Here is a 24,259-nt window from a genome sequence, read left to right as displayed (position 1 = left end):
ACTTTTTTTTAGAATAAGGGATCATGCTTGGCACCTCTTTTGCAATTAGTATCAATACTTTCTTAAAAAAGGTGGTTTGTCCATGAAGCTAACTTATTTTCAATATATGGAAGCTGGTTTTTTCTCATCTGCAATGATAATGTTGATCTCTGAGTCAGCAGAACTAGGCTTTACAGACTGAGTGTTAAGTCAGTGCCAGAGAAATAGAGGTGGTAGCTTTGTTCCTGACAGAGTTTGAAGCAGTAGATGTAGATAAATAGCAGTTAAATAAGATCCAAGTTAAGGCACAACTTCCTCTGGAATGCAGTAAAAAGAAAGTATTATTTTGTCCTGGTAGGGTTAAGGAAATCAATATGTTTTTGTAGGTGAGATAATAAAAAATCAAAGTAGTCTTTCCATATTTTTGGTCCATTTGTAGGGCAAATAAATGTGCTTTGAAGCCAAATAAATTTATGTGTCTTTCAGCTTATAAGCAATAGTGAATGGAGCAAATAAGAAGTGAAGGTGAGGGTATGGGCACAGCTATCTGTGATGAGGATTATAGGCATTTTCTTTGAGCTCAGCTCTCCCAGTACTGCTCAGTGTTAGGACAAGTCAGACTCAGTCTAGGCTTGCCAGTGCACACGTTTCCACCGGGTGCCCCTGATGAAGAATCATTATCAAAACACTTTATTTTTCTCTCTGCCCTTGAATATGTTGTCTATAAACAGTTTTCTCAGCACATTGGAGCAAAACATGATTTTTCTCATGTGTATTCTTTACACCACAGTATGAAAGCATGTGCTTGATGTGGCTAATCCCTCTCCATATATTACAGATGAAGTGGGAATAGCAGCCTTGCATGTGAAGCAAATGCTTATCTTTAACTTAATTTGTTGAACTGAAAAACAGTTAGGAGGCCAGAGCAGAACTAGTGTGATTCTGTGCTCATCTAGTTAATTTTTCTCCTGGGATTACTGTGGAATCAAGAATCCCTCCTATAATATATATAGCTGAAAAGGAGTGCCTTGGTGCAGAATAGCTCTGATTTCTCACTGCAAGCAATGTAAAAATAAAATGTGCTTTCCCATTTGGGAAATGTCCTGTCTGCGCCAGGAGAGGCTGTCCTGCTCTCTTCTTGGAGCTGAGACAGGGTGGAGAAAGAAGGTGCAAGTTCTCCCCTAGGAGTGAGAGAGAAGGGAGCTCAGCGAGGTGGGGAGGTTCCTCCTGCGCCCAGCCCGCAGCGGTGTTTGCATGTTCGGAATCACTGTCTTGCCGGGTGAGGTTCACAGCCCCACACGTTGCTTGGAGCCAGGATCTAGGCCAGGACTCCAGGCTTTGTAGGTAACCTCACCAAGGAACTGGTCTGCTCCCAGCCCCACCAGTCTAGCCATCTTCTTTGCATGGCAGCCCAGTGTCATTAGGAACATAGTCAGGGTGTTCAGGCACTTCCCTTGCACGGAAAGCTGTGATGTTTGCATTCCCTTGGGCTGAGGAGGGAGTGCAGTCAGTCTGGTTTCTGCTGACTGCTGCGATCACTGGGCTTGCGTCTTGCGAAATGTATTTGTCTAGATGCAGTTGGCAGGAGCAACAGTGGCTGCGAGGACCATTAGCAGTGCCTTGCTTGGGCACTCACAGTAATTGCATGTGAATGTTGGCTGTGCGTAAGCCTGTGAATACCTCCGGTGTGCTCCATTCCCTTCTCAGCCATCTTCCTGTTGTGCCCAAATCTCCACTACTTTTCACGCCGTGTCCCCACTGCCTTCCTACCACACACCACTGTCAATGGGTATCATCTCATCTCCTCATCTGTTTCCTCCCACCTCACAACGTGCCCTGGCACCACCCAGCCTTTTCTTCTACCTGTCCGGCCCGACTCTGTCATCTGATTAGTTGCTAACTGCTTGTGGGAGGTAACAATTTGGAAGCTCAGATAGCCAAACCTCCCATTTCATGCCGTACGTAAACACACTCTTCCTTTGGCTTGCTGTTAATGTACGTGGCTGGTGTGCTGTGATACGGTATGAATGCGGTGTTCTCTGCGTAGGCTTGCTCAGAGCCTTCCTTAGGAACTGTGTTGCTGCTCCATCTTGTGAGTCCCAAATGCAATTGCCTGTAGATGAGATGCTGACATCAGTAATCTAACCAAGATGGTGGGGCCTTTGAGCATATCTTTAGGCAAAAACTGCAATAATTACAGGCTCTCAGGAGCGCAAAGCATGCAAAGAGGGATTTTGTGGATCTCCCATCAAGACAGGGCACCTCCCTGTGCTTTTGGATCTCTTTCTCAACTTCTCTTCATATTTTAGGGGCAATGCCTGCATAATTAACCAAGCTTCAGTAAAATCAGGATGCATCAGAGTGCCTGTAATTATCAATACTTTCCCAGTGGAAGAATGTATACATAGCTTGCGGTAAGCTCTGGAGCAGTTGATGTGTTTGAGCCAGGTTGGAGGTCAGGATTTCATAGCTGCTTCTGTGTCCTGCCCCATGACCAGCAGTAGCCCCTGCTTCAGAAAGCTTCCTAATTGTAGCATGAAAGCATGGTGTAGATGGTAAAGAAAAAAAAGCTATGCATGCTGAACATGAAATTTTAATAGGCAAAGTCTTTTACATATATGTGAAAAAAAGATGCTGATACCTAAAAAAGAAATCCTTTGTAATTGAACACAAAAAGCAAAGCTTTGCATTGAAACTTTGGTGCAGCACTGTGATTGCAATTTCCCCCTCTTTCATATTAGCTCTTATCTATCATTTATCCTGAATCATCCTCATTTGATTTTTAAAAGGAAAAGGTTGAGAAACCATTTATCTTTCCTTGTTCAAGTTTCTTAGCTTTTAAGATCAAAGTTACAGGATGAATAATGCATACCAGGTTTCCATTCCTTTTTTGTGGTTGTCTTGTGAAATCAACAGTTTTGGAATGACTGACACTTTTATTTTAGTTAAGTTGTAACTTGAATTCTGATTCCTGTTGTCATTTCCTGGCCTTTAAATAGTACATCACAAATACGAAGCATTTATTGTGTCTTGCACAATGGTATTTTTACATGAATAAGTGATGAAAAAAAAATGTTTTCTACAAATGTGAAAACATAAGCTCCTGATCTGCTGCTGTGACAGGAAAAACCTTCTTAAAATGTGCCATCCACAGGAAGATGTTTTAGTTACTTGCCCAAAAAATTTTTGTTACGAATTGCTGAAGAGTCTTGGTTCATTCTTCTGGGTGGAGGCCATTCACAGCCTCATTGTGCTTTGAGAGAGTTTAAAACTACATAGGTGATCCCAATGTGATTTTGGTCATAACAAGAAAGAAAAAAAGAAATAGAAGATATTACTATGCCTATCTGTCAAAAACAAAAGAGAAAGGGTTGTTTATATTGGAGGAAGCAGTGGAAAAAGCAGAAATTAATTCCCTATTTAGGAAATGGGCCTTTCCTTCCAAAGGTTAAATTGCAGTGGGAAAAATTGCGGAGGAGAGGTGAATCAGAAAAAAGGGACAAAAATGATCGATTCACGGTTGTGTGCTGTGCAGGAGTAACAGTCTAAACCCTTTAAAACAGTGATGCTCCCGACACAAACCATACTGTTAAAATGCCACTCCAAATTAATTTTAGATATCCCCATTTATTCTTCTCCCTTTCTCTTTTTCTTCTGGCCTCCTCTCTTTTCATTAATTCATTACTCATTAATCTCTTAACATCTTAATCTCCCCAAATTCCATATTTTAGGTACAGCGCAAAAGAATGCATATTCCTGTAGAAGATGTCACACTAATGGTAGCATTGTGTGTCCTATGGAGAGCTGCATGAAAGAACCTGGCCTGGGCACACAGCACACAAAGCAATGGGGTTGAGGGCAAGGGGGGAACATGTACTTACAGTTCAGTGTTTTATTTCATTTTAATTGTTTTCTTTTGGGGGGCAGATTAAAGGGCAAGCAACAATTTCCTATGTGCCCCAGGAGGGTTAGAAGAGAAGTGTATTTTTCTTTCTGATTCTCAATAGTATTAGTTGCCCCCCAGCAATTTCCTTTCTTCCCAGTCCTTTTTCTTCATTCTGTCTTTCTCTCACTCCCTGGGAGGGTTGGCATCCCACTTTACCTCTCTTTTTCCTTCGACTGCTGACCTCTACAATGGTGGCTTCCTCAAGGATCAAGAGTAGTTTTTGTTAATGAGTCGTACTTCTTCTGCTATTAGTATTGCTTCCTCTGGTGACACAACTGGAGCTGCTGTGAGTTAACCCCAAGCGGTAAAAAAATTATAAGATTGTGAAAAATAATCTGGAACCACACAGCTGTCCCAGGGGATAGTGAGAATGGCTCTAAATCCTGCTGTTTCTTGCTCTTAGTTTTTCCAAGATACGACATTGTTTTTCTGTGTTAATGCTTTAAGCTCTATTTCAGGCTCCCTATGCTCCTGCTGAAGTCTCTCTGCTCTCCAGATTCCAGAAATCATTCAAAATATGTCTTGTGGATTGTCTCTTTTGTTTTCTGTTCTGGTTGTGGCATGTGCTTCTGTGGTCTCCTGCATTATCATCGGGGCACCTTTCCCATCTTCCTCCTCAATTCTCTTTACATGCCTGCCATGCCTAAACCATTTGAGTTTCCACATCTGCACAACCACTCTTTCTGTGTTAAGAGAAAGAGATCTCAGGGTATCTTCCCCTACGCTGCTATTTCCCATGTCATTGTTTTATGATCACAGGCATATCTAAGCTCTTTTCAGTGGTACGTTAATCTTTGATTAGCATTTGTCACATCATTTTTTACTTTTTTTTTTTTTTTTTTTTTTTTTTTTCCTGGGGGGGGGGCGTTGGCTGAGCCTAAAAACCAAAAAAACATTACCTTTTTCTACAGCAGACCCTGCTCATCTTGGAAGGCTGTGAAAAATCTGACTAATAGCCTGAGCTAACAAAAAAGAGAAAACATCGGACATACTTTTATTTTTGTGTTCATTTTCCTCTTTCTCTTTTCATGTCCTATTTGCCGTCTTACCATACTGGCACCATTTTGCAGACGCAGCTCTTTGAGACGGATCTTTTAATCTCTAACACATCCACATGTAGTTTCCAACCCTGACCACAGCTGTTAATAGCAACAGCTTGTATTTCCACAAGCACTGAAGTAAATGTGGATTGAAACTCCCAACCTATTACAAGATTCTCTCCTCGCAGCTTTTTGCAGGTTTGCCATTTTAAAGAGCATAGCTATGCGGACTTTTGTCAGGCAGATGTGAGCTCATTCAGTTCACTCTTTGAATCAACCAGAAGCCATATGGCAGCGGTTAATGTGGCGCCGAGCCTGAGCTAATAAGCCCTGCTGAGAGACAGGCTAGATCGCTCCGGCATGGTATTGTACAAATGTGGCCACACAGCTTCTGTTGCGCTGAGGGTAAGGGCAAAGGGAGCTTGCATTGGCTCGAAGTCTCTCACGTGCCAAGCCAAAGCAAATGGCCTGAAAACATCCACGTGGACATTCCCTTCCTTCTCTGTACCTCTTACAGTCAACCGTCCCGAATATTTGTTTGGGGGACAAGGTGCTTTCTCCATTAGTGTGATGTTTGCTGCAAGAAAATGTTGAGGGAAAAGCCCGTTACTCTAAAGCGTTTGAGTCGTGCTCAACGCCTGGCATTGTTCTAATTGATTGAAATGGCTCATTTTAACCCTGAATCTTCTCTGCAAGGTTGCCGGGTAAAGTGTAGGACAGGGTAAACCATGGACTGGTTCACATTTGATGTGATGTGTCTGTTCAGTAGGTATCTCAAAAGGCTAACATCGGTGTGTGGAATTAGGGGAAAGAGAAGGAGCATCATGATGCAGGGCAAAAGAGTGGGCCGGTGTCAAACATCTGTGGGCTGGGGAGGACACCAGGTTCTGTAGGTTTGTGCTGGCTATCACAGAGACTAGACTTCGCATTTAGGACCAAACTGACCTCCTGTGTTCCCAAGGGCATGCTTGCTGATCGTGTAGCCTATTGTGTGAGGTTATGAGGTTTACAGACTGTTCACACTGACCAAAACTACTGGAATGAAAACGTCATCATTCTGTGGTAGATTTAATGTCTCATCATGGTCATTTAGTTGCTGGCATTTTAAACCAAGCTATTGCTGATCATATTGTCCCTGTAGCTAAGAGTATCTGTTCCTTCTGGGTTTTCTCACAACTTTCAAAAATGTTCCTTTGCATGAGTGATGTGCATTGCTTCAGCTACTTTGTCTTCTCGCCTCCTAAAATATTAGGCATTAGACATATGTAACTATTTTCCGGGTATTGTTTCACCCAGCAGTAGTGAAAAGCACACCTTTAATGTGAACTAAGAATGTATTTTGCTGTGCTCAACTTCATTTCACACTGATTTCTACTTTTAAATATAAAAGTAAAGTGAAGATGAATGAAGTTCTTTTGCAGATGCTCTGCGGACTTAAATGGATTTGAAAACTCCTCATTGAGTAAAAATTCTCCACAGATTTCTTTTGTCCCTAGTCATGAACTGATGACCTAGATAGTAAAAGAAAATAAATGCCTGCAGCAAATAGGGTATGTGTTAGATATCTGAGTTTTGAGACTTCCAGAGGCCTAGACATGAGACTATCAGAATTTTCTTGTTAAAATGGCTTATTGAGAGTTTTGAACCTTTGGGACCATCTGAAATTACAGAAATGGAGTCTGTGAAGTCTCCTTTTAAAAAATAATAAAAATCCAGGTGGTTGTTATCACAGACTAGTTTACTTGAGCTATCCAGAGTGTGTAGGACTTTATGATTTGAAGGGTTAGGAGCAAAGGTGATTTATTATGCTTAGAAAGTAAATACTTTGTTTTGTTTGGCTGACAGTCTGGTTGTTGGGTTTTTTGGGGGGATGGGTAAGGGAGATGAGGAAAGGATGTGGGAGGGAAATTATTTCTTCCTTCGTTCTATTCTCTTAATGAAAAAGAAACATTTTTGTTTGGTTAGGTTTTTCAAGCAGTCAGGAAAGGAGCCTTTGCTTTTATCATGCACAGTAAAGATGAAGATTGCGTTTAGAAAGTTAATTCTTCTCCTCCCCTCCCTTCTTCAGCTGTATGGAAATCCTGCATGTAGACTGTGGACATCCTCCTCTAAGTTAAAAAGCCGTTTCTGGAGACACCGCTCTCCCCAGCCCCTTAGGGACTGCTGTGCTCTGTGCCTTCTCCGCTTCCTCATCAGGAGCAAAAACAACGAGAAGCAAAGCAATAATCAAAGAATCAAGCTTTTAAAGCCTTTTATGAATCTGACACACCAAACTTCAGGACTCCTGCTGGGAAGTGTGCACACTGTGTGCAGGCAGAAAACACGTTCAGAGCAGAGTTCAGTCCATTGCATGTGGGAGTTTGGATTCCTACAGATCAAATGTGCAAAAAAGCACTTGAATTTTTCTGTTCCAAGGTTCTTTCATGCAGATTCACAAACCTATGAGCGTTTTACTTTATTTTTTACTTTATTTACATTTAGTTTATACTCATATAACAGACATTTCCATTAGTAAAACATGAAAGGCCTTTTAAAACACAAATACCCTACAGAAATCAATGTGTTACATGTGGCAGGTCTGTATCAGTGGAGTGAAGCAACCCAGCTCCTCACTGTGTTCACCGTTTTCCAAACACTGAACCCCCCCCCTCCACTGGGGTGGGTGTGGGTGTGGGGGTAGGAGGTGGTGAAAAAGAAAGTACATTTTTGTTCTTGAAAGCCTCTAGTGGACCTTATAAATTTGATCGTTCTTGGCATTTTTGATGTTCCTAGTCGTTTGCACACTGCAGCAGCCACATGTTGTCACTTAAAATCTAAATATCGGATAACTGCTAACTGAGACTTTATTGTGTATCGTGCTTTTTTTAGGAATTAGTTTTGTAAAGTAAAAATTACACTAACTCTAAAAGCATGTTTAATAAAACCTCAACAATCTATGTGCTGAGTTTGCACATATTCTTTTCTCATAATCAAAAGAAAAATGTAAAATAAAAATAGTAGAGAACAGTGCCCATTTTTGGAGCCTTGAACAGATGTAAGTGATTACAGCTTCTTGTTTGGTTTGCTTTGATTTTTTGGTCTACTTTTTGAAAGTTCTGTCAACTTCATTTTTGCTTATTTCACTTTGTTTGGATAGTTTTGCCTTACTGAGTTTCCTGTGATGCTTCTGGTTATATGAAAAGTCTAGTCCAAATCACAGCACTTCAAAAATAATAATTTTTCAGTTCTTGGGTTTCCTCAACCCAACAGAGTACTTTTCTCTCTCCAGGTAATCATATACTCACTAGTACTGCCAAGTTCAGATATTCAGCATGTGCAGTAGCGTGGGACTAACACAGACATCGCAGGGTGTTGTTCCAGACTCCTGTGTAATGTTATGCAGGACCAAGTCTGCTGTCTTCTGGTTGCCCTCCTAAAAAGGGAAAGAAAAAACAGCTGCTTGCTTTCCTAACCTAGCTGTGGGACAATTCTTGCTAATACTCATGCTGCATTGAGCAATTGATCTTTTTTTTTTTTTTTTTCCTCTTGAAAAATAGTTACCTAACAAGATACTTATGTGGCACATGGTCACATAAAGGCTGCTCTTTTATTTAACATGGAAGTGTGGGTGGTTAGTTATACTTGGGTCTAATTAGACTATTATTCTTCAAACTCAACTGCTTTGCTTTTGCCTCTGTCTCTGCTGCTGCGGCTGTCAGTTGTCTGCTTGCCTCTGCAAGGTCGCCTGGTCCTGGTTGCATGGGGGACAATAAATTACACGGAGGTAAGAGGGGGAAAAGTGAGTTCTTTCCCCCTATATGTTAAAGAGAGAATAAAACCCACAAACCTTCCAGCAAAAATAATGCTGTTAAAAAACTAAAACTTGAGAAACTGAAATGCCTTCCAGGTGTATACCTTGAAATTTTTTGTGCTACATGGAATATATTTCATTTTGAAACTAGCCATAGAGATTTATGCTTACGCAACTTTGTCTTCCCTCACAAATTGTGAAGTTTGGTTGCTTGAACAAAATTATTAAGACTCAAGATCTCTTAACTGTAAGCTTGTGTATTTTATATCACGGCTTTTCCAAGTGGCTGTGCCATTCAGAATGCCACATTTTTGAAAGCAAAAGATGTTGACATGATGGGTTGGACTCCCTCCACCACAGCCCACATTTCGGACTCTGCAGATCTTGCTTATCCCATTCATCTGAAATCATGTGTCTCATATGACTACTTTGAACTCTGGTGTTCAGTTTGAGCATTTCTCTTGGAATAAGACCTGACACAAATCAAGTAGGAAAAAATTTGGTTGCTCAGGGTAAAGTGTTGCCATAGAAGCTGTAGGTATCTGATGAAGCTGTTTTATGGTTCATGGTAGGTATTCCAGGAATTAAGTGGTTCTGTTCTCTGGCAGACCTGTATACTGAGTAGAATTAAAGATGAGCTGTCATTACCACGAGACTATACAGTCATTGCAACATGATTTTGAAAAGTGAGCTACAAAACATTTTCCTACAGAGAAAATTATTGTGTAGTAAAGGAAAGATTGCCTTGAGGTAGAAAGTCAGCAAGCTAAGCAAAGCAGGTTGCTGGGCTGCTGCAATCTTGCTGCGTGATTCTGGGCAAGCCTTGAAGCTGTTCAGTACTTCTTATTCAGCATTTCTTGAGCTGTTGGGACTGAATTCATTCATACACGTAAAGCAGCCTGACACTGTTGCAACAAAGCTGTGTTGTGCGCCTTTGCCAAAGTGTTACTACATCCTAAATCATGAATAGACTCTTTTTTTGTAGGCAAACCAGTATTGTAATAGTCCCATTAAATACTCAGGCCATGCTCCACTGTAGGTGCTTCAGATTGCATAATACTTGCATGATCTAGCCCACCTACAAATATTTTGAGATTTTCCTTATAATAAAAGTAAACATCACTTTACCATTTCAGTTATCTGCTGAAGTGTCAAAGTGGTTTTGAAGTTAACTGTCCCTTGTATTCAAGGATCTCAGAAGTTTATAATAAACTAGGAATGTCTTTACAGTAGGTAATTTGCATGATTATAACTCCTGGGAAATTTGCATTGATAGTGACTGTCGTTAGTATGTTTCATGAAAATACACTTTGCACACATCCTGAACTGTCAGTGCGAAATTCTGGCATTAATGAAATCAGTATATTACCATTGTCTTCGTTGGACTAATATTTCACCCTTTCCAAGAAAGTATATAGTATAATTTACAGCAAGGGAGAAGCCCCTTTTTGAAGTGCTGAATGAGTTGACATTCTTCATCTTTTTGTTGCTGTTGCTGTCACTGCTTCACGTTTTGTTGTTATTGGCTTGTTTGTCATTAAGTTACTTTCCTTTTGCCAGCTGGAATTTTATGGACATACTCCATATTCATTCTCATTTTTGTCCTAATGAGACTTTCTGCTTAGAAAATGTCCATGTTATATGTCTTGCCGGTGTCTTTTGCATTTGTCATTCTTAAATATTAGGAATTACCCAACTGGAGGTGGCAGCTGCTATTCTGCTTTCGTTATCCAAAATCACAATCTTTGGTGGTAAAAGAGGTCATGTATTATATCTGTTATTCCTGAAGCTGAATGTAGGTAGTTGTAACGGGTTTTTGTTCAGTAGGAGGAGAAACCTTAACTTTAGCAATCTGGACATTTTAAGTAGGACATGGGGAAATAACTTTTTAAATTTGCAAAGAGTCGTTGGAGCAACCAGTGTAAATACACCTGTGAGCCTGCTTTTCTAATTTTTTCAGATTCAAAAAGAGAACACAACCTTCAAAAATGTTCACTTTTAACATTTCAGCTTTTTAACTTTTAACATTCACAGTGGCAAACTGTGTTCTCCCTATGTTTACCCATCTTAACCAAGGCCATTTCTTTTACTACTATAAATATAAAGTTCAAGAAAAAGGCAGTTCTTCGTCTTTGAAGCATATATGCTTTTCAGACTGCAGTGGCAGTCTTACTGTGCTGCCCTGTCAGTGAGTCTCAAATTCACCTTGAAGGATCACCCCAGGGATGTCAGCTGAACCTCTGACCCTTCTGTTCTGACTGTCACCAAGGTTAGCACATCATTACAGCTTGTGATGCTCGGGATACCTGTTCTTTTGGAGCGTTTATCAGCCTACACTGTTTCTGAGAACTTAAACAGAAGCCTCAGTCTCTCATTGCTTTTTCATAGGAGTGTGTTTTGTTGATTTTTGAGAGTGAATTATATTTCTTCCTAGTTTTGTGTTTCCCTAGATGGGAAATTTTAAAACTTACAGCTTTACCTCTTTTTTCCCCTAAATGATTAAAATAAAAACTATATGACCATAAGCAAAAATAAAAAGATGAGGAAGCATTTCCTTTTAAATACAAAATGAGCAGATTCATACCTGAACTGTTGCTTACAGTACTACATAGCTACACAGTGCAAAAAAGTGTGTGGGGACAGACATCATTAAGTATTGGCTTTGTGGAGTAAGTTCTAGCTACTTACAGGTTAAGGATACTTTATTTGTTTGCAGTTGTCTTACCAAGGTACCATGTGGATAATTAGCTGGTTATAATTAAAATGGGTTTTGGTTTGCTAACCCAGAAAATTATATGTGCAAATACTGTTCCTGTCTGTGGGACTGATACTTAGCCAAGGGAACTCTTTTAAGAGAAGTCTGCTGACATGGATTTTTCCAAATATGTATTACAATATTGTTTTAATACATTGTACCCTATAAATGTGCTCTTAGCAGAGTTCATCATCCCCGCCCCCCCCCAAGATTGTCCTCTGATAAAACACACAGGCCATTTGATTGGCCAGATCTACTTCTGGATACTGTTAATGGCCATCAGTTTTGTGGTCATGAAATAATAAAAGGAATAGATACCAAAATCAGTTTTATTCTCTCCCCTACATTCTTTCAAATGACTTCCACATATTCTCATTTGAGAATTGACACTAGCTAATGTTGAAAAGTTTTATAAGGTGAAGATGACCTATTTATTCATGTGCAGTGGAGAATGCCAGATCAATTTTTGTTTCTGCAAATGCAGGAGATTACTTTTAATCCCAAGCAGCCAATAGGCTATTAGGTTTTACCTTTACATTCTTTCCTCTTTACTTTCTACAGGATGCAGTCTTTAAAATAGGCCTATAGGCATTAAACCTGGGTACCTATCTGCAGCATTCAGACTATATGCAAAGTTATTTTATGTCCACTTTACGTTCAGCTGAGAGAGTTGAGATATTCCTGGGACAGTGTTGTATCCTTTTCTGTCCTCTCTGTAAACACTGAACACAATTTTTTAGGTAGCAAGCCTTAAATCACTTACTCTTTTCAGTTAGATTTCTGTCATTTTCCTTCTCTTACACTGGTCTGGAAACTTAAAATAGTCAGGGTAACAGCTACACTAACTCCAGTTAGGTGTGATCCAATGTGGTTTTTTTCCCCCTTTGGAAGTGTTTGAACAGTAGTTGACAATGCCAGAAAATAGGTTTCTGAAAAGGAAAAGTGTTACTTATTTAACCACATGGTCATACAGAAGAAGAAACAACACTTCAAAACATTCTAATACCTGTGTGCCTAGCTGACTAATTTAGCATCTAAAATGTCTTTCTGATGGAATCCCGTATGTATACCTTCTTCCAAATACCCACTGAATGAGCTTCTGGTCTTCTACTCTTCAAGGAAGTATGTCAGGCTCAGCAGGGGCCCAGTCCTCTGCTTCAAGGGGAATCTCTACTAAGCATTTGTTGAAAAGTTACCATTAGGATCATAAGCTCATACCTTTGTGGTGTGTTTCCACGCAATCCTGCTGTGAAATTAGCTTGCTGCGTGAGCAGAGTGAGCCTAGATCAAAATCTAACACGTTATTAAAGGAAACTCTAAATACAGTAAATATAGTATTTTCATATTGTGTGCATAGAATGGCCTGCATTTCAGATTGTTCTTGGCATGGATGGTTAAAAGTGTCAGTAATATCATCTATAGTACATAATTTATGCTTCATTTCTCTCAAAACTTGAAGAAAATTTGCATCTAATAGGATTTTCCAGAATTTCTATATTCAGAAATTTAAGAATTTTTAAGCTTTTTTTCTGAAATATAGTAGAAATATTCATATTATATTCTACTAACGATTTCTTGCCAAACTTTAGGTCTGGGGAAAACATGTAACTTTGGTAAGATCCACTTTCAGTGGATTGCAATGAAAAGGACAAAACGTTTTTAAGTTTTTATGGCACTTTAGTCAAATGTGTAGTAACACAAGGAATTATTTGAAAGATGAAGAGAATCATCAGAACATTTTTTTTTTCCCTCTGTATCAAAAATTCTCTAAAATTGTAACATTTCTGGTCATGACTGACTGCCATTTACAGTAGAACTTGGCTTTCATTTTTCTTCAAAAAATCAACAATATGATTGACTTAGAAAAAGTCTGTATGAAGGTGTCCTGGTTTTGGCTGGGATGGAGTTAACTTTCTTCTCAGTAGCCGGAGCAGGGCTGTGTTTTGGGTGTGGTGTGAGAGCAATGCTGATGGCACACGGGTGGGGTTGGTTGGTGCTGGGTGATGTTCATACTGAGTCAAGGACTTCTCAGGTTCTCAGGCCCTGCCAGGGAGAGCGCTGGGGGGGACGGGGAACTGGGAGGGGACACAGCCGGGACAGCTGACCCAACTGGCCAAAGGGATATTCCATACCATGGGATGTCATGCTCAGTACATAAGATGGGGGAAGAAGGAGGAAGAGGGGGGACATGTGTCATCGTGGCGTTTGTCTTCCCAGGTAACCATGACACGTGCTGGATCCCTGCTCTCCTGGGGATGGCTGGACACCTGCCTGCCCGTGGGAAGTGGGGAATGAATCCCTTGTTCTGCTTTGTTTGCATGCACAGCTTTTGCTTTCCGTATTAAATTGTTCTTATCTAAACCCTTGAGTTCTACATCCCTCTCCAGTCCTCCTCCCCATCCCTCTGGTGAGGGGGAGTGAGCGAGTGGCTGGGGGGGGCTGGGTTGCCGGCCAGGGTTAAACCATGACATAAGTATATGAAGGATAAACCTTAATGGTACAATGCAAAGTTCCGCTCGCTATTTAGTTTATATACTTCTTATATTTGAGGGGATTTAGAACTTTCCCCCCCTTAATTTCTGAATGTTTATTCAGGGTTTGAAAACCACATTATGTGTCTTCCATTAGAAATGAATCTGCAAGTGTAGCAAGTATAATTTCTTTACCTTTTCTGGACATAAATAAGCAAAGCAAGTGGATCTATGTTGGAACAAACATACCCTGTAAGATAAACAAGGGTGAACTTTTCTGTTAACAAAATTTTCTGTAAGGTTATGCCTTGGTTCAGACATCAGGGTACTTATGTGACCTACTTGAAATTTGTTTACATAGTGCAGTAGTGGTTGATCCTGCTAATGTTCCTGTTAGAAAAGGAGGCAAGAAGACTAAGGAGGCTTATAGATAAGGTCTTTTGTTTGCATAGATACTATCAAAACTGTCCTTTAAATACTGTCTTCCATGCCTGTTCACATACATCAAGTTTCCCCAGCATTCTTTAGTGTGTGTTTTTTGCATCATTTTCCTTATCTTTCCTTGAGGTACATCAGCATGTGTGGGAAGTCAGCAAAAGAAAAAAATCACAGTAAAGGGAGCAACACAGAGAAATGCCAGTCGCAGATACTTCTGGAAATATTTGTATGTATTTGTGGTGCTGATTGAAGTCACAGAGTGTCTGAGGAGTGGTGACTCCAGGCCTTTTGTAAATGGTCTCCGTTTGGTCAGGATGGGACTCATTGTATTGCATGCCATGAGCTACAGGCAACACCTTTTGGTGATCTACATGTAGGACCAGATTTTGAAAGTGGAATTGCAAACTCGACTACCTGGATGTGTCAGTATGTTCATCTGATAGTCAAAAGCATTGACTGCCCCTTACTTTACACAGTTGCCAAGGACTCCTAACTTTTGCCATCTGTTTTTGAAAAATTTGGCCAGATGAGTCTTTTTAAATGCAGAATTATGTCTTCTTCACTGTTTGTCATGCTGAGTGCCTGGCAAAGAAACAGTCATGTCTTTAAAAGTTAAGTCTTTACTTCAGACTGAACATTTGGGTTTGTATCTGTTTTGGAAGCATAGTGAGGCTGTTTCTGTGTTTTTAGGGAGGAAACGTTTACTGTGGGAATGCAATTGCAGATTTTAACTTCCTGGCACTGTCATAAAAAAAGGTAATTTGTACCAAAGGAACTGAAATCTGATCAAATAACACTTAGTTTTCTGTAAAGATCGCTTCCTATTCATTATGTGTTTTTACACTGCTCACACAGAAGACATGACAGCTTCCTATTTATGTTAGGGTAGTAGTAGTTTAACAAAAGGCATGCATGCAGCCATGAGAGAAACTGGAAAGATAAAAGTGCTGAGTAATTTCAATTTCTCTGCTGTTTCTACAAGCCCATTTTACCAACGCCAAACTGCCACAAACAAGAGACACCGATTTCCATACAGAACTTGGCCAGCTGGATTGTACTTTACTTTGTTTTGTAGATACAAATGGGAAAAGTTGGGCAGCTGGTATTTCCAGTATCCAGAACAATTTCTTCCCGTTTCCAGCCACTTTTCTTTGCCTTGTCCGTTGGTGCAGTTTACAATACCCTTTCAACAACAAATATTGTGCCAGGCATTTAAACCCACCGTGGCATCTGAGAGGAGTAGCAAAAAACCTCTGCAAAGGAAGCAATTACCCCAGCAGGGCTCCACAGCCCCCCTGAATAGCTCGGGCAGCCCCCAGCTGCGAGCAGACAGGCAAGGGGAGAGGCAGGGTTCTGCAGGATTCAGTCTCATTCTCCTTGGCTATTCACACGGCAACCGCTTCCATGTACACACTGAGCAGTAAGTGGTTCGCTGCTCCAAAGGCAAAGGCTGAGTGGGAGTAGCTGAACTGGTAGGCAGCCTGTTCCTGCTGATACTGGAGCCGTTTTTCTCAGTGGCGAGCCTAGCAGTAGCCCATGAGCAGCTTTCAGAGGGTATCGTAGTTAAAGGATGGCGGTAGGAAACGTGTGAGCATCAGGGAGCAGTGATCCCAGGACATACCGAGAATGAGAACAGTGTGGGCTTTGTTCTGCTTGACTGCAACCTGCGCTGGCTTATTTCAAGAGTAACACGCCCAAGTAGCTCCTGCTTCACTGTCCGTTGCTAAAGAACAGCTGAACAGGGGCGAACAGACCGAGAGCTGCAGGTCACCCACTCCCTGTTGAGCCTGTCTGGAGTATCTAAAGTTGAGCACAAAAATAATAATCATGATGCTGGACTGCTGTGTGGGCGGGGGAAATTGGGGGACTTGATCTTTACCTCTCTGTGCATACATTCTCCTCCTTATTTTTTGTGTGTTTAAATTTTAGCGTCTTCCAATCAGGGACCTTATCTGTAGCTATATTGTCTAGCACAATGGTTTTCAGCATTCCTTCAATAAAAATGAAAGTTACGGTCAGATTTACTAATGGTTGCCTGTGACTGCAGGTTTTTACCTCAGTCCTGTAGCACAAATTTCTTGTGCAGACCACAAAAAATACAAGGAAATCTGTGATTTATGATCTGCATGTGCTGCAGTCACAATAGCTGCGGTGATCACTGATGGAAGAGTGAAATGTGGAAGGTTCATATATTACTTTTGTGTTTAACTGTTCATGAAAGGGACAATGTGGTGCATGTGTTCCTTTTTTTTTTTTAACAGTTACACAAATTATGTGAAAGGTTTAACGTTTTCACAACTTTGTACATCCAGCATAGTCTTAATATAAAAGTTAGAGTTGTACTAAGCCTAGGCTCTGTCAGAGATAAATGCAATAGAAACTCAGCCCAGGTTTATGTGCTCTTTTTGAAGTGTGGTCTCATTTTCATGACATGGCATCCTGTTCAAAAGTCAGAAAATAAGTAGGTTTTAATTATGTTACAAAAAAAGTTACATTTTTGCAAAATATTAGTGTATTTGTAGTGTTAGTTGGTAGGGCCAACACTTCTTGGAAGTAAGCTTGATTGTAAAGTTTGAAAGAAAATATTTTGAATGAGAAGTCAGATAGATCTGTCTCAAATTTTAAGACTGTCAAAGTACCAACTTGGAAATGTATGAAAGAAACCACTGCATTTTTGCCACCTGTGACTAATTTTCTTTGCTTGATGTGGTTCTCAGTTTATATTCTGTGCCGTAAAGGGCTCAGATTTACCCTCAGAAAAAGACAAATTCTTTCTTGCCCTGGGAAGCTGCTGTGCCAGCCTTCACAGGCAGTCGAGTGCAGGGAATGCAACAGTCACAGGAAGGACCCAGGAGCCTGTTAATTTGCATCCCCTTCAGTGAGGAGTCAGCACTGGACAGCCAGTCTCGGTGGAGATGTGCCCTCTCCTCAAGGCAACTGGGATTCTGTGCCAAATCTGCTGTGTCTCAGAAGGTCACTGAATGACAGAAGCCAAAGCTGAAAATAATGATCTGCTGCACAGAGCCATGCAAAGAGAAAATACTTGAATAATTCTTTTTCCTTTCTGTTCTCTGTTCTTGGACGGTGATGATTTTGTGCTGTTGTTTCACAACTGTACTTTTAAGTCTAGAAGAACCTTGGTTTTGCATGTTAAAAACCTTTTCATTCCTTGTGGGAGCTCATCGTAGAAGACCTGTGAACATCTACTTCAAAGCTCTTGATAACTTGAGTCCTGTCAGCACAGTTCTCTTCAGAAGACCCTATATAAGTACCTGGAAAAATCCCACGTTTTGGCACGATGCCTGTGAGAGTTCTGCTCTCTGAGAAATGTCTCTCATCAGATTACAAGTCTTGGTGAAGCTTTATCTACCCGTGCTTCTGAGCTTTGAAGTTGAAAGTTAGGACTCTGCCATTGGAGACTCATGCTTTGCACAGCTCCTCTTTCCCTAGGGGAAAATAGGAAATGTCCTATTGACAAAATACACCCTGTGATACCGAGTTGTCTTAAATCCACGTCGTTGTCACGCCAACATTAACTCCAGGCTTAGAAAAGTAAGACAGCATTGGTCAATACCTACAGTGGCAGTTTGGAACTGAAATCCCCGTGAACTCAGCGGCAGAGCCCATGCCCCTCAGATGGCGTGGTGGTGGTACTGTGCCCCTGCACCCCCCGGCGGTGCTGCCCGCGGGGTTTGGGCAGCCTGGGGGAGGGGGGCAGAGGCTGCTCTGGTCGGGTACACGGGCCCTTGTGGTCCCTGGAGAGCCAGTCTGAAACCACCCATGGCTTCGTCCTCCGTGACTTTTCAACACAGCCCCACAGAGCAGCCCCGCATCTGTCTTTCAAAGCGCAGGCATGCTTAGTGGGGAATCGCTGCTTCGATCCTCTGTAGATTTGGGCTGTATTGTTTCTTTCACAGTTAGCAGGTAGGACTCTTTCATATGTTTTAAAATTTGTGGTTGGTTAGGATTATTTTCCCTTATTACATTTGCAATACTTTAGGTAACATAAAAACTGAGAGATTTCGTGTGGCAAATTAACCCCAGCTGGTCTGGGGTTTTATCCTTGGATGTGTGTAAATAACACAGTGGTGGTGATGCTTAAAAGAAAATTCCTGTGTAACAGATACTTCAAATCATCTGACTTGCTTAAGGGGAGAGAAATGAGGACATTCCAGACACTGGGTTCAGTTCAAGTTCACTTTGCTGATTTCAGTCACTGATTGCAGTGAAAGCTGCAGCAGTGCATCCCAGCCAAGATTTGTGCATGAAGTGAAATACAGGGTTTTACAGAAATATCATAGTGGTCATTACGAACATGTCATTCCCATGTTGGGCTCAGTTGGGTTTTCTTTGGGTGTTGCAGAAACATCGGTTATTTTCATATATTTTTTATTGTCCTGTAAGTTATCCTTATGTGTTGCTCGTTACTTGTTTTGTGTGTTTTCTGTGCTCAGTAAATAGCGTTGTGAAAAACAATTTCAGGCAAGTGTTTGCTACTTGTTTTTTGGGGGTTTGGTTATGGGTTTTTTAGGTTTTTTTGTGTGTGTGCTCTTAGTATGTTTGTTTGTTTTTTGACTTGGTAGGGCAGATTTAAATCCATGAAGGTAGTCATAACATGGTTTTGTTGTAGGAGGATTTTAATCTTAGCTTATAATCAGAAAGGAAGTATTACACAGTAAATGTTTTGTGCTGTAGCTGTGAAAACATTTCAGGAAAGTATTTTACTGGTTCAAATATTTTTATGTAAACATAGCTGTCTGTTCAGAAATTAGTTGTGATTAATGTGAGCCTATACGGCCTATTTTGAATTAAATCTTCCTTTGTGATTAACAAAAGCCAAATGTTTATAGAAAGTAAGTTTGGGATTGTTACAGTTTTAAACTTCTGAAAATTTTACATGCTGAGGTATGGATTTTTTTCTTTTCTGAAGCTGATTGATGACATTCTGCATATATCCTGGCTGTTTCCACGATCTTGTTAGTTGGGTGAAGTATCAAACACATATGGTAATTGTGATATTTGGTGTCTTGTGATAATGCCAAGGGCTGAATAACCCTCAGCTGCCTCTGAAGTCACCAGACAATTCAGGACACAGATAACCCTTAAGCCTTTGTAGGTATCCACCTTCTTGTAGATACAGCCATTAATAATGAGGCCATAAAAGAGGGGAAGGCAGTCTCATGAGCAGACTTGAATCCGATTCTGACTCTGATGTATCCTGTCTGGATTGGCAGGGGTGCCAGAAGCAGCAGCTTGAATCTATTGTCATTTTATCTACCTTAAATGCTCTTTCTTTTTAAGTAAAGGTACCTTCCTGTGCATTTTGCACCATCCTTTATAGACTCTACCTTCAGGCCTGTCATCATCGCAAGACTGTTTTGTTGGTCTGTGTGGTAGGGGGGAACAATTGACTTGCACTTTGTCATGACACAGCAGAGGAAGACCACTTGAAAGTATGTTTTAAACGTCTTTCAAATACTTTTTTTGTGTGTGTTTGATCTGGACGAGGCAGCACGTACCTTCCTGGGGTTCCAGGGAATGGAACCGAAAGCAGGACAGACTCCTCTGTCTGAACTTTGAAGCTGTACAAGAGCAAACTTTAATCATTGTTGAAGACCTATTCCAAACACGTTTTGATGTCTAGTGTCTGATATTTAAGTATACTGTAATAGATAGAAAAGAATACTTGGGGTTCCCAAGGCTTAAAACAAGACACACGTTTTAAAATGAAAATTTAAGATAAGTATTCATTTATACTGTTTTTCATTCAACTTTGTTAAAACTGCAGATTTGTCTTCTGTTGCTGACGTTCCATGCCTTACATTCTGTGCTGCAACAATAGGTCATAATATGGATATACTAATCTGTTTCGGGATGCTAGACTGCATAGAGGAAATCAAGCAAACTCTGTGTTTCCTAAGGAATAAAACCTCCATTTTACTTATAGCTACCATTGGTGACACTATTAATTACAATTGCCCGTATTTGCCTTGTTCTTTAACTATGTTATTGTCATTTATAATTAGATGGCACACTTTTAAAGCAAAGACCATGTCTGACAGGTTAGTATCACATGCCTGTCATGTCTCATTTAAATAAAATGTGATACGTATGCTGTACTATAGAAGACTAAAATATATAAAATTTGAGATACTACATATTCAGAAACGCTGGCTATTCAAACAGAGTATTTTACCCTGCAGTCTAAATTTCATTTTCTTACGGATTTAAATTTGTTTTAGAATTATTTTGCAATAAAGCAGATTTCATTTATTAAATAAAATAAAACTAGGAGCTAAAAGAAAGTAAAAAAACCCAACAAAACACCAGCCACCTTTATATTTGGACTTCCCAAGGATTTATCTCATGGCAGCATTCTTTCTCATATTTCATAGCACATTTCTGTGAAAAGTAAATTAATCACCCATATATATAAAAATATTTCTTAACACAGACAGATGGGTATGGATTTATACGTACAGAAATTTCCACATGCACACACAACATGCATAGGTATATAAAATATGGTCTTAAAATAAGTATATATGTGTGTACAGTTATACTGAATACTTGGTGGTATGTTGTAGAACCCTTGGGTAAGTTTTTTATGGATTTGATTTATTGGCTGACCGAGTTGATTCATTATTTGTATATGATTTTCTGCTGCTGGGTGGCCATAATTTACAATTCTGGACCTAGTTAACTCTGTGGGTGCCTAGAGTGTTCTGTATGAATGGCTCCAACTATTGTTTAAAGAAATAAATGAAGTGGACTTGCTTGAATGAACAATTTACTCATGAGGAGCAAAATATGGTCAGCCAGGCAGGTCATAGAAAATAGCTTTCAATAACTCTTTGTAAGGCACCATGCTATCATATATTCTTTTAACGTACATACAACAATCCATATGTGTTACAGGCAACTGAAGATCATCTGTGAACCGCCGATCACAGTCTTGTTGTTTCATCAGTATTCAGTGCTGTTCTTGTATTCTCTGCTTGCAAAGCCCTGATGAATTTGCTGGTAGGCACAGAACGGAACAAAATCCTGAAGAGGCGTGAAAAGTCCAAAAGTACCTTGGCATCATTTCTGTATAAATGGAACATGATACTTACTTCCATCTTTTCAAAATTGGACTTTAAGCTTTGGCAGTTAGCAGAGTAATTCCTTTCCCATGATTTGCAGTATCACCCAGAGCAGTGTAATAAAACTGTTTGCTATATCTTGTTTACTAGGAAGAAAGGACTTTCTTTGTATTCAGTATGGTAACAACTCTTCTGGAGGTTTGGGATGAAATATTATACTGCCTGTCACTTTTTCAAACCATTATATCATTTGCTCCTATAAAGTCCAGCTGGTGTGTTCCGAGGCAGGGGCACAAATATGGGAAGAGCCAAAGCACCTAAATTAAAAGGCCTTGATTAATTAAGTATCCACAGACTGTGAATAGTTCTAATTTGCAGTATTTCAGATACTGCCCCCAAGGGTGATTGGCCTTTTTACTGCTCTAAATACTGGATACGAACTTACAGTACAGGACTTACGGGATATGAACTTAGTCAGACAAAGAAATGTAGCAGTGATTCTTGATGTGTTCCTGCGAAACTTCACAGGCGTTTATTTCATTGTGTACTTTGCTACTTAAAGCCATTGCTCTACAGTCCGTAGTTATTTCTAGGACTTCCTACTGAGAGAAAAAGTAGCAAACATTGGGTGTAAAGAACATAAATTTGTCATAGCTACAGATTTGATTTGCAGTGTCTTGTTGATAAATAGAAGGGCTTGATCAGTCTTACTAGAGATGGTGGGTACCTAATTGTTAAAATTTAGTGGAAAACTGGGGTAGCGATGCAAGAGTGGCAGTATGCTTTTTTTTTAAATGTCTGCGAATGCTCTAGTTACAGACACACAATTCTACATGCACTTGTGGTACATTTTATTGTAACTCTGTAATTCATCACAATTTAATGTGCTAAATTGTAGCTAAAGTTCTAAACCCTTCTTCTGTTTTAAGGAAAACAAACAAGATCAACAAACTAAAAACCCTGGGAAAAATAAATCAAATGCATTCAGAATTCCGTCTTGGAAGGGCAGCTTCCTGACATGTCTTTGGAAGTCTGCCTCAACGTTCAAAAGAGAATGTTTCCTCTACCTCTCCTTCCTTATGTAAATCTCAAATAAAGCGGAAGAAAAGCAGCTTTCGATGATATTTTGTTGTTCAAATGTTTCTACTTCAACGCTTCCTTCCATCTATGCCTTTAAGAGAGCCTTGTGGTGATTCCTAAAAGAAATTCCTAGGATAGTTCTTGTGGGAGGTTACAATTTCTGCAAAATAAGCAGTTGTGTCATATGGTAATGGGTTTGAATGGGATTTTCATAAGGGCTAAAATCACAGAGGAACACAAATGCTACTGAAAGTCAGGAGGACTTAAACTCTTAAGACATGTATGAAAATCGCTCCTTTTAGTTTACATGGGTTTGAAATCGTCAACTGAGTTAGTGAATTTTTGTGATATGTAAGTACATTTCTTTGTTAAATCCTGTGCATTCAATATTTATATACATGTAAAGTATATATTTCTGCATAAGTATCTCAATATATAAATACCCTAAAATGCCTGTGGAAATCTTTCTAAAATTGTTTTTTAAAAAATTATTTGCATAGATTAATTCAAAATAAATAGCTTTCTGTGGTTTAGGGAGATGTGAAACGGGAATAAATAGAGACAGACTTCTAGTTCTATTTTACATTCTCTTCTCATGCTTACCAGTTCAGTCAGTTAACAACCTAAAATTGCACACATATTCCTGAAATATGGGCGTTTGCAGGTCACCTTTACTTTTTCATTCTTCATGCCTCAAATCCCTATTGAAGTTTCAGCATTACTAGATTTCTGGATGATAAAGGACCTATCTTTTCTGCTCTCGAACGAGTGCCAAAGGCAACAGAATGAAATTTGTATGCAACACTATCTACATTACACGTGCATGTTCATTTATCTCAATAACTGACTGTCATCTTTGTGTGCGTACATCTTACAATGATAATAAGAGCCCAACAGTGCTCAAGGTGTCAACTTTTCAGGGATAGATTTCTAGCTGCAGGCAACTTGAACAAAATACCTCGTATTAAGAACACTCTCCTCCTTGTCACTGACCACATTAGACCCTTTCATGTAGCTTCATCTGCGGCTTTTATTTATTGTGTACTTTACTTCCGCCCATGCCTTGAACTGCGTAGGTTTTCCTATGTGAATGGACTCATAAGGCTATGTTTGCTTAGAAGTGTAATTAATGTAATTAAGTAATGGATTGTATCTCAAAATAAATTTGGTGTGTATTCAGTTGCCTACAAAAATCTGGCTGCATTTTGGTGAACTTTGAGACTTGTTGAACCATTCTGTCAATCAGATGGGAAAATAAATACTTTTAAAGGGAGATCAGATATTTTCATATCCATTTAAAATATGTATTTATTTGTAATTATATAAAATAATAAGATTTGGAATCACAAAGGGAAAGTATGTTTTTTGCATTTTGGGGTTATCAGAATTCCATTTTCTTCCAAAAACTAAATTCAGAATTAAGAGCAGAATGTTACTCACTTCTCAGTAAGGATTTAATTGCTTCTTCCCAATTGCTTATCAGCCGTTAAAATTATTTATTTAAAGATGAAGAATTAAAGAAGAAAAAATTTCCTTCACTTCCTTAAGAAATGGAAACTAAAACCAACACAGAATTCATGAATAATAACGAGCATGACCAACGGTAGGATAACTATACATACTTCTCAAGACAAATTAATTGAAGCACCTGATGTGAAAATGGAATTTACATCTA

The 24,259-nt window shown here is 39.7% G+C and overlaps 1 protein-coding gene across 6 annotated transcripts in view; it reads left to right on the top strand.

Moving 5' to 3' along the window:
- Positions 1-24,259, top strand: part of ROBO1 (roundabout guidance receptor 1) — a 320,661-nt gene that overhangs the window by 209,017 nt on the left and 87,385 nt on the right. The window lies entirely within an intron of this gene.

Source organism: Falco rusticolus, chromosome 2 (assembly GCF_015220075.1).
Source record: "Falco rusticolus isolate bFalRus1 chromosome 2, bFalRus1.pri, whole genome shotgun sequence".
Lineage (NCBI taxonomy): Eukaryota > Metazoa > Chordata > Aves > Falconiformes > Falconidae > Falco > Falco rusticolus.
The sequence above is the reverse complement of the archived record's forward strand: the minus strand, read 5'-3'. Positions and strand labels throughout refer to the sequence as shown.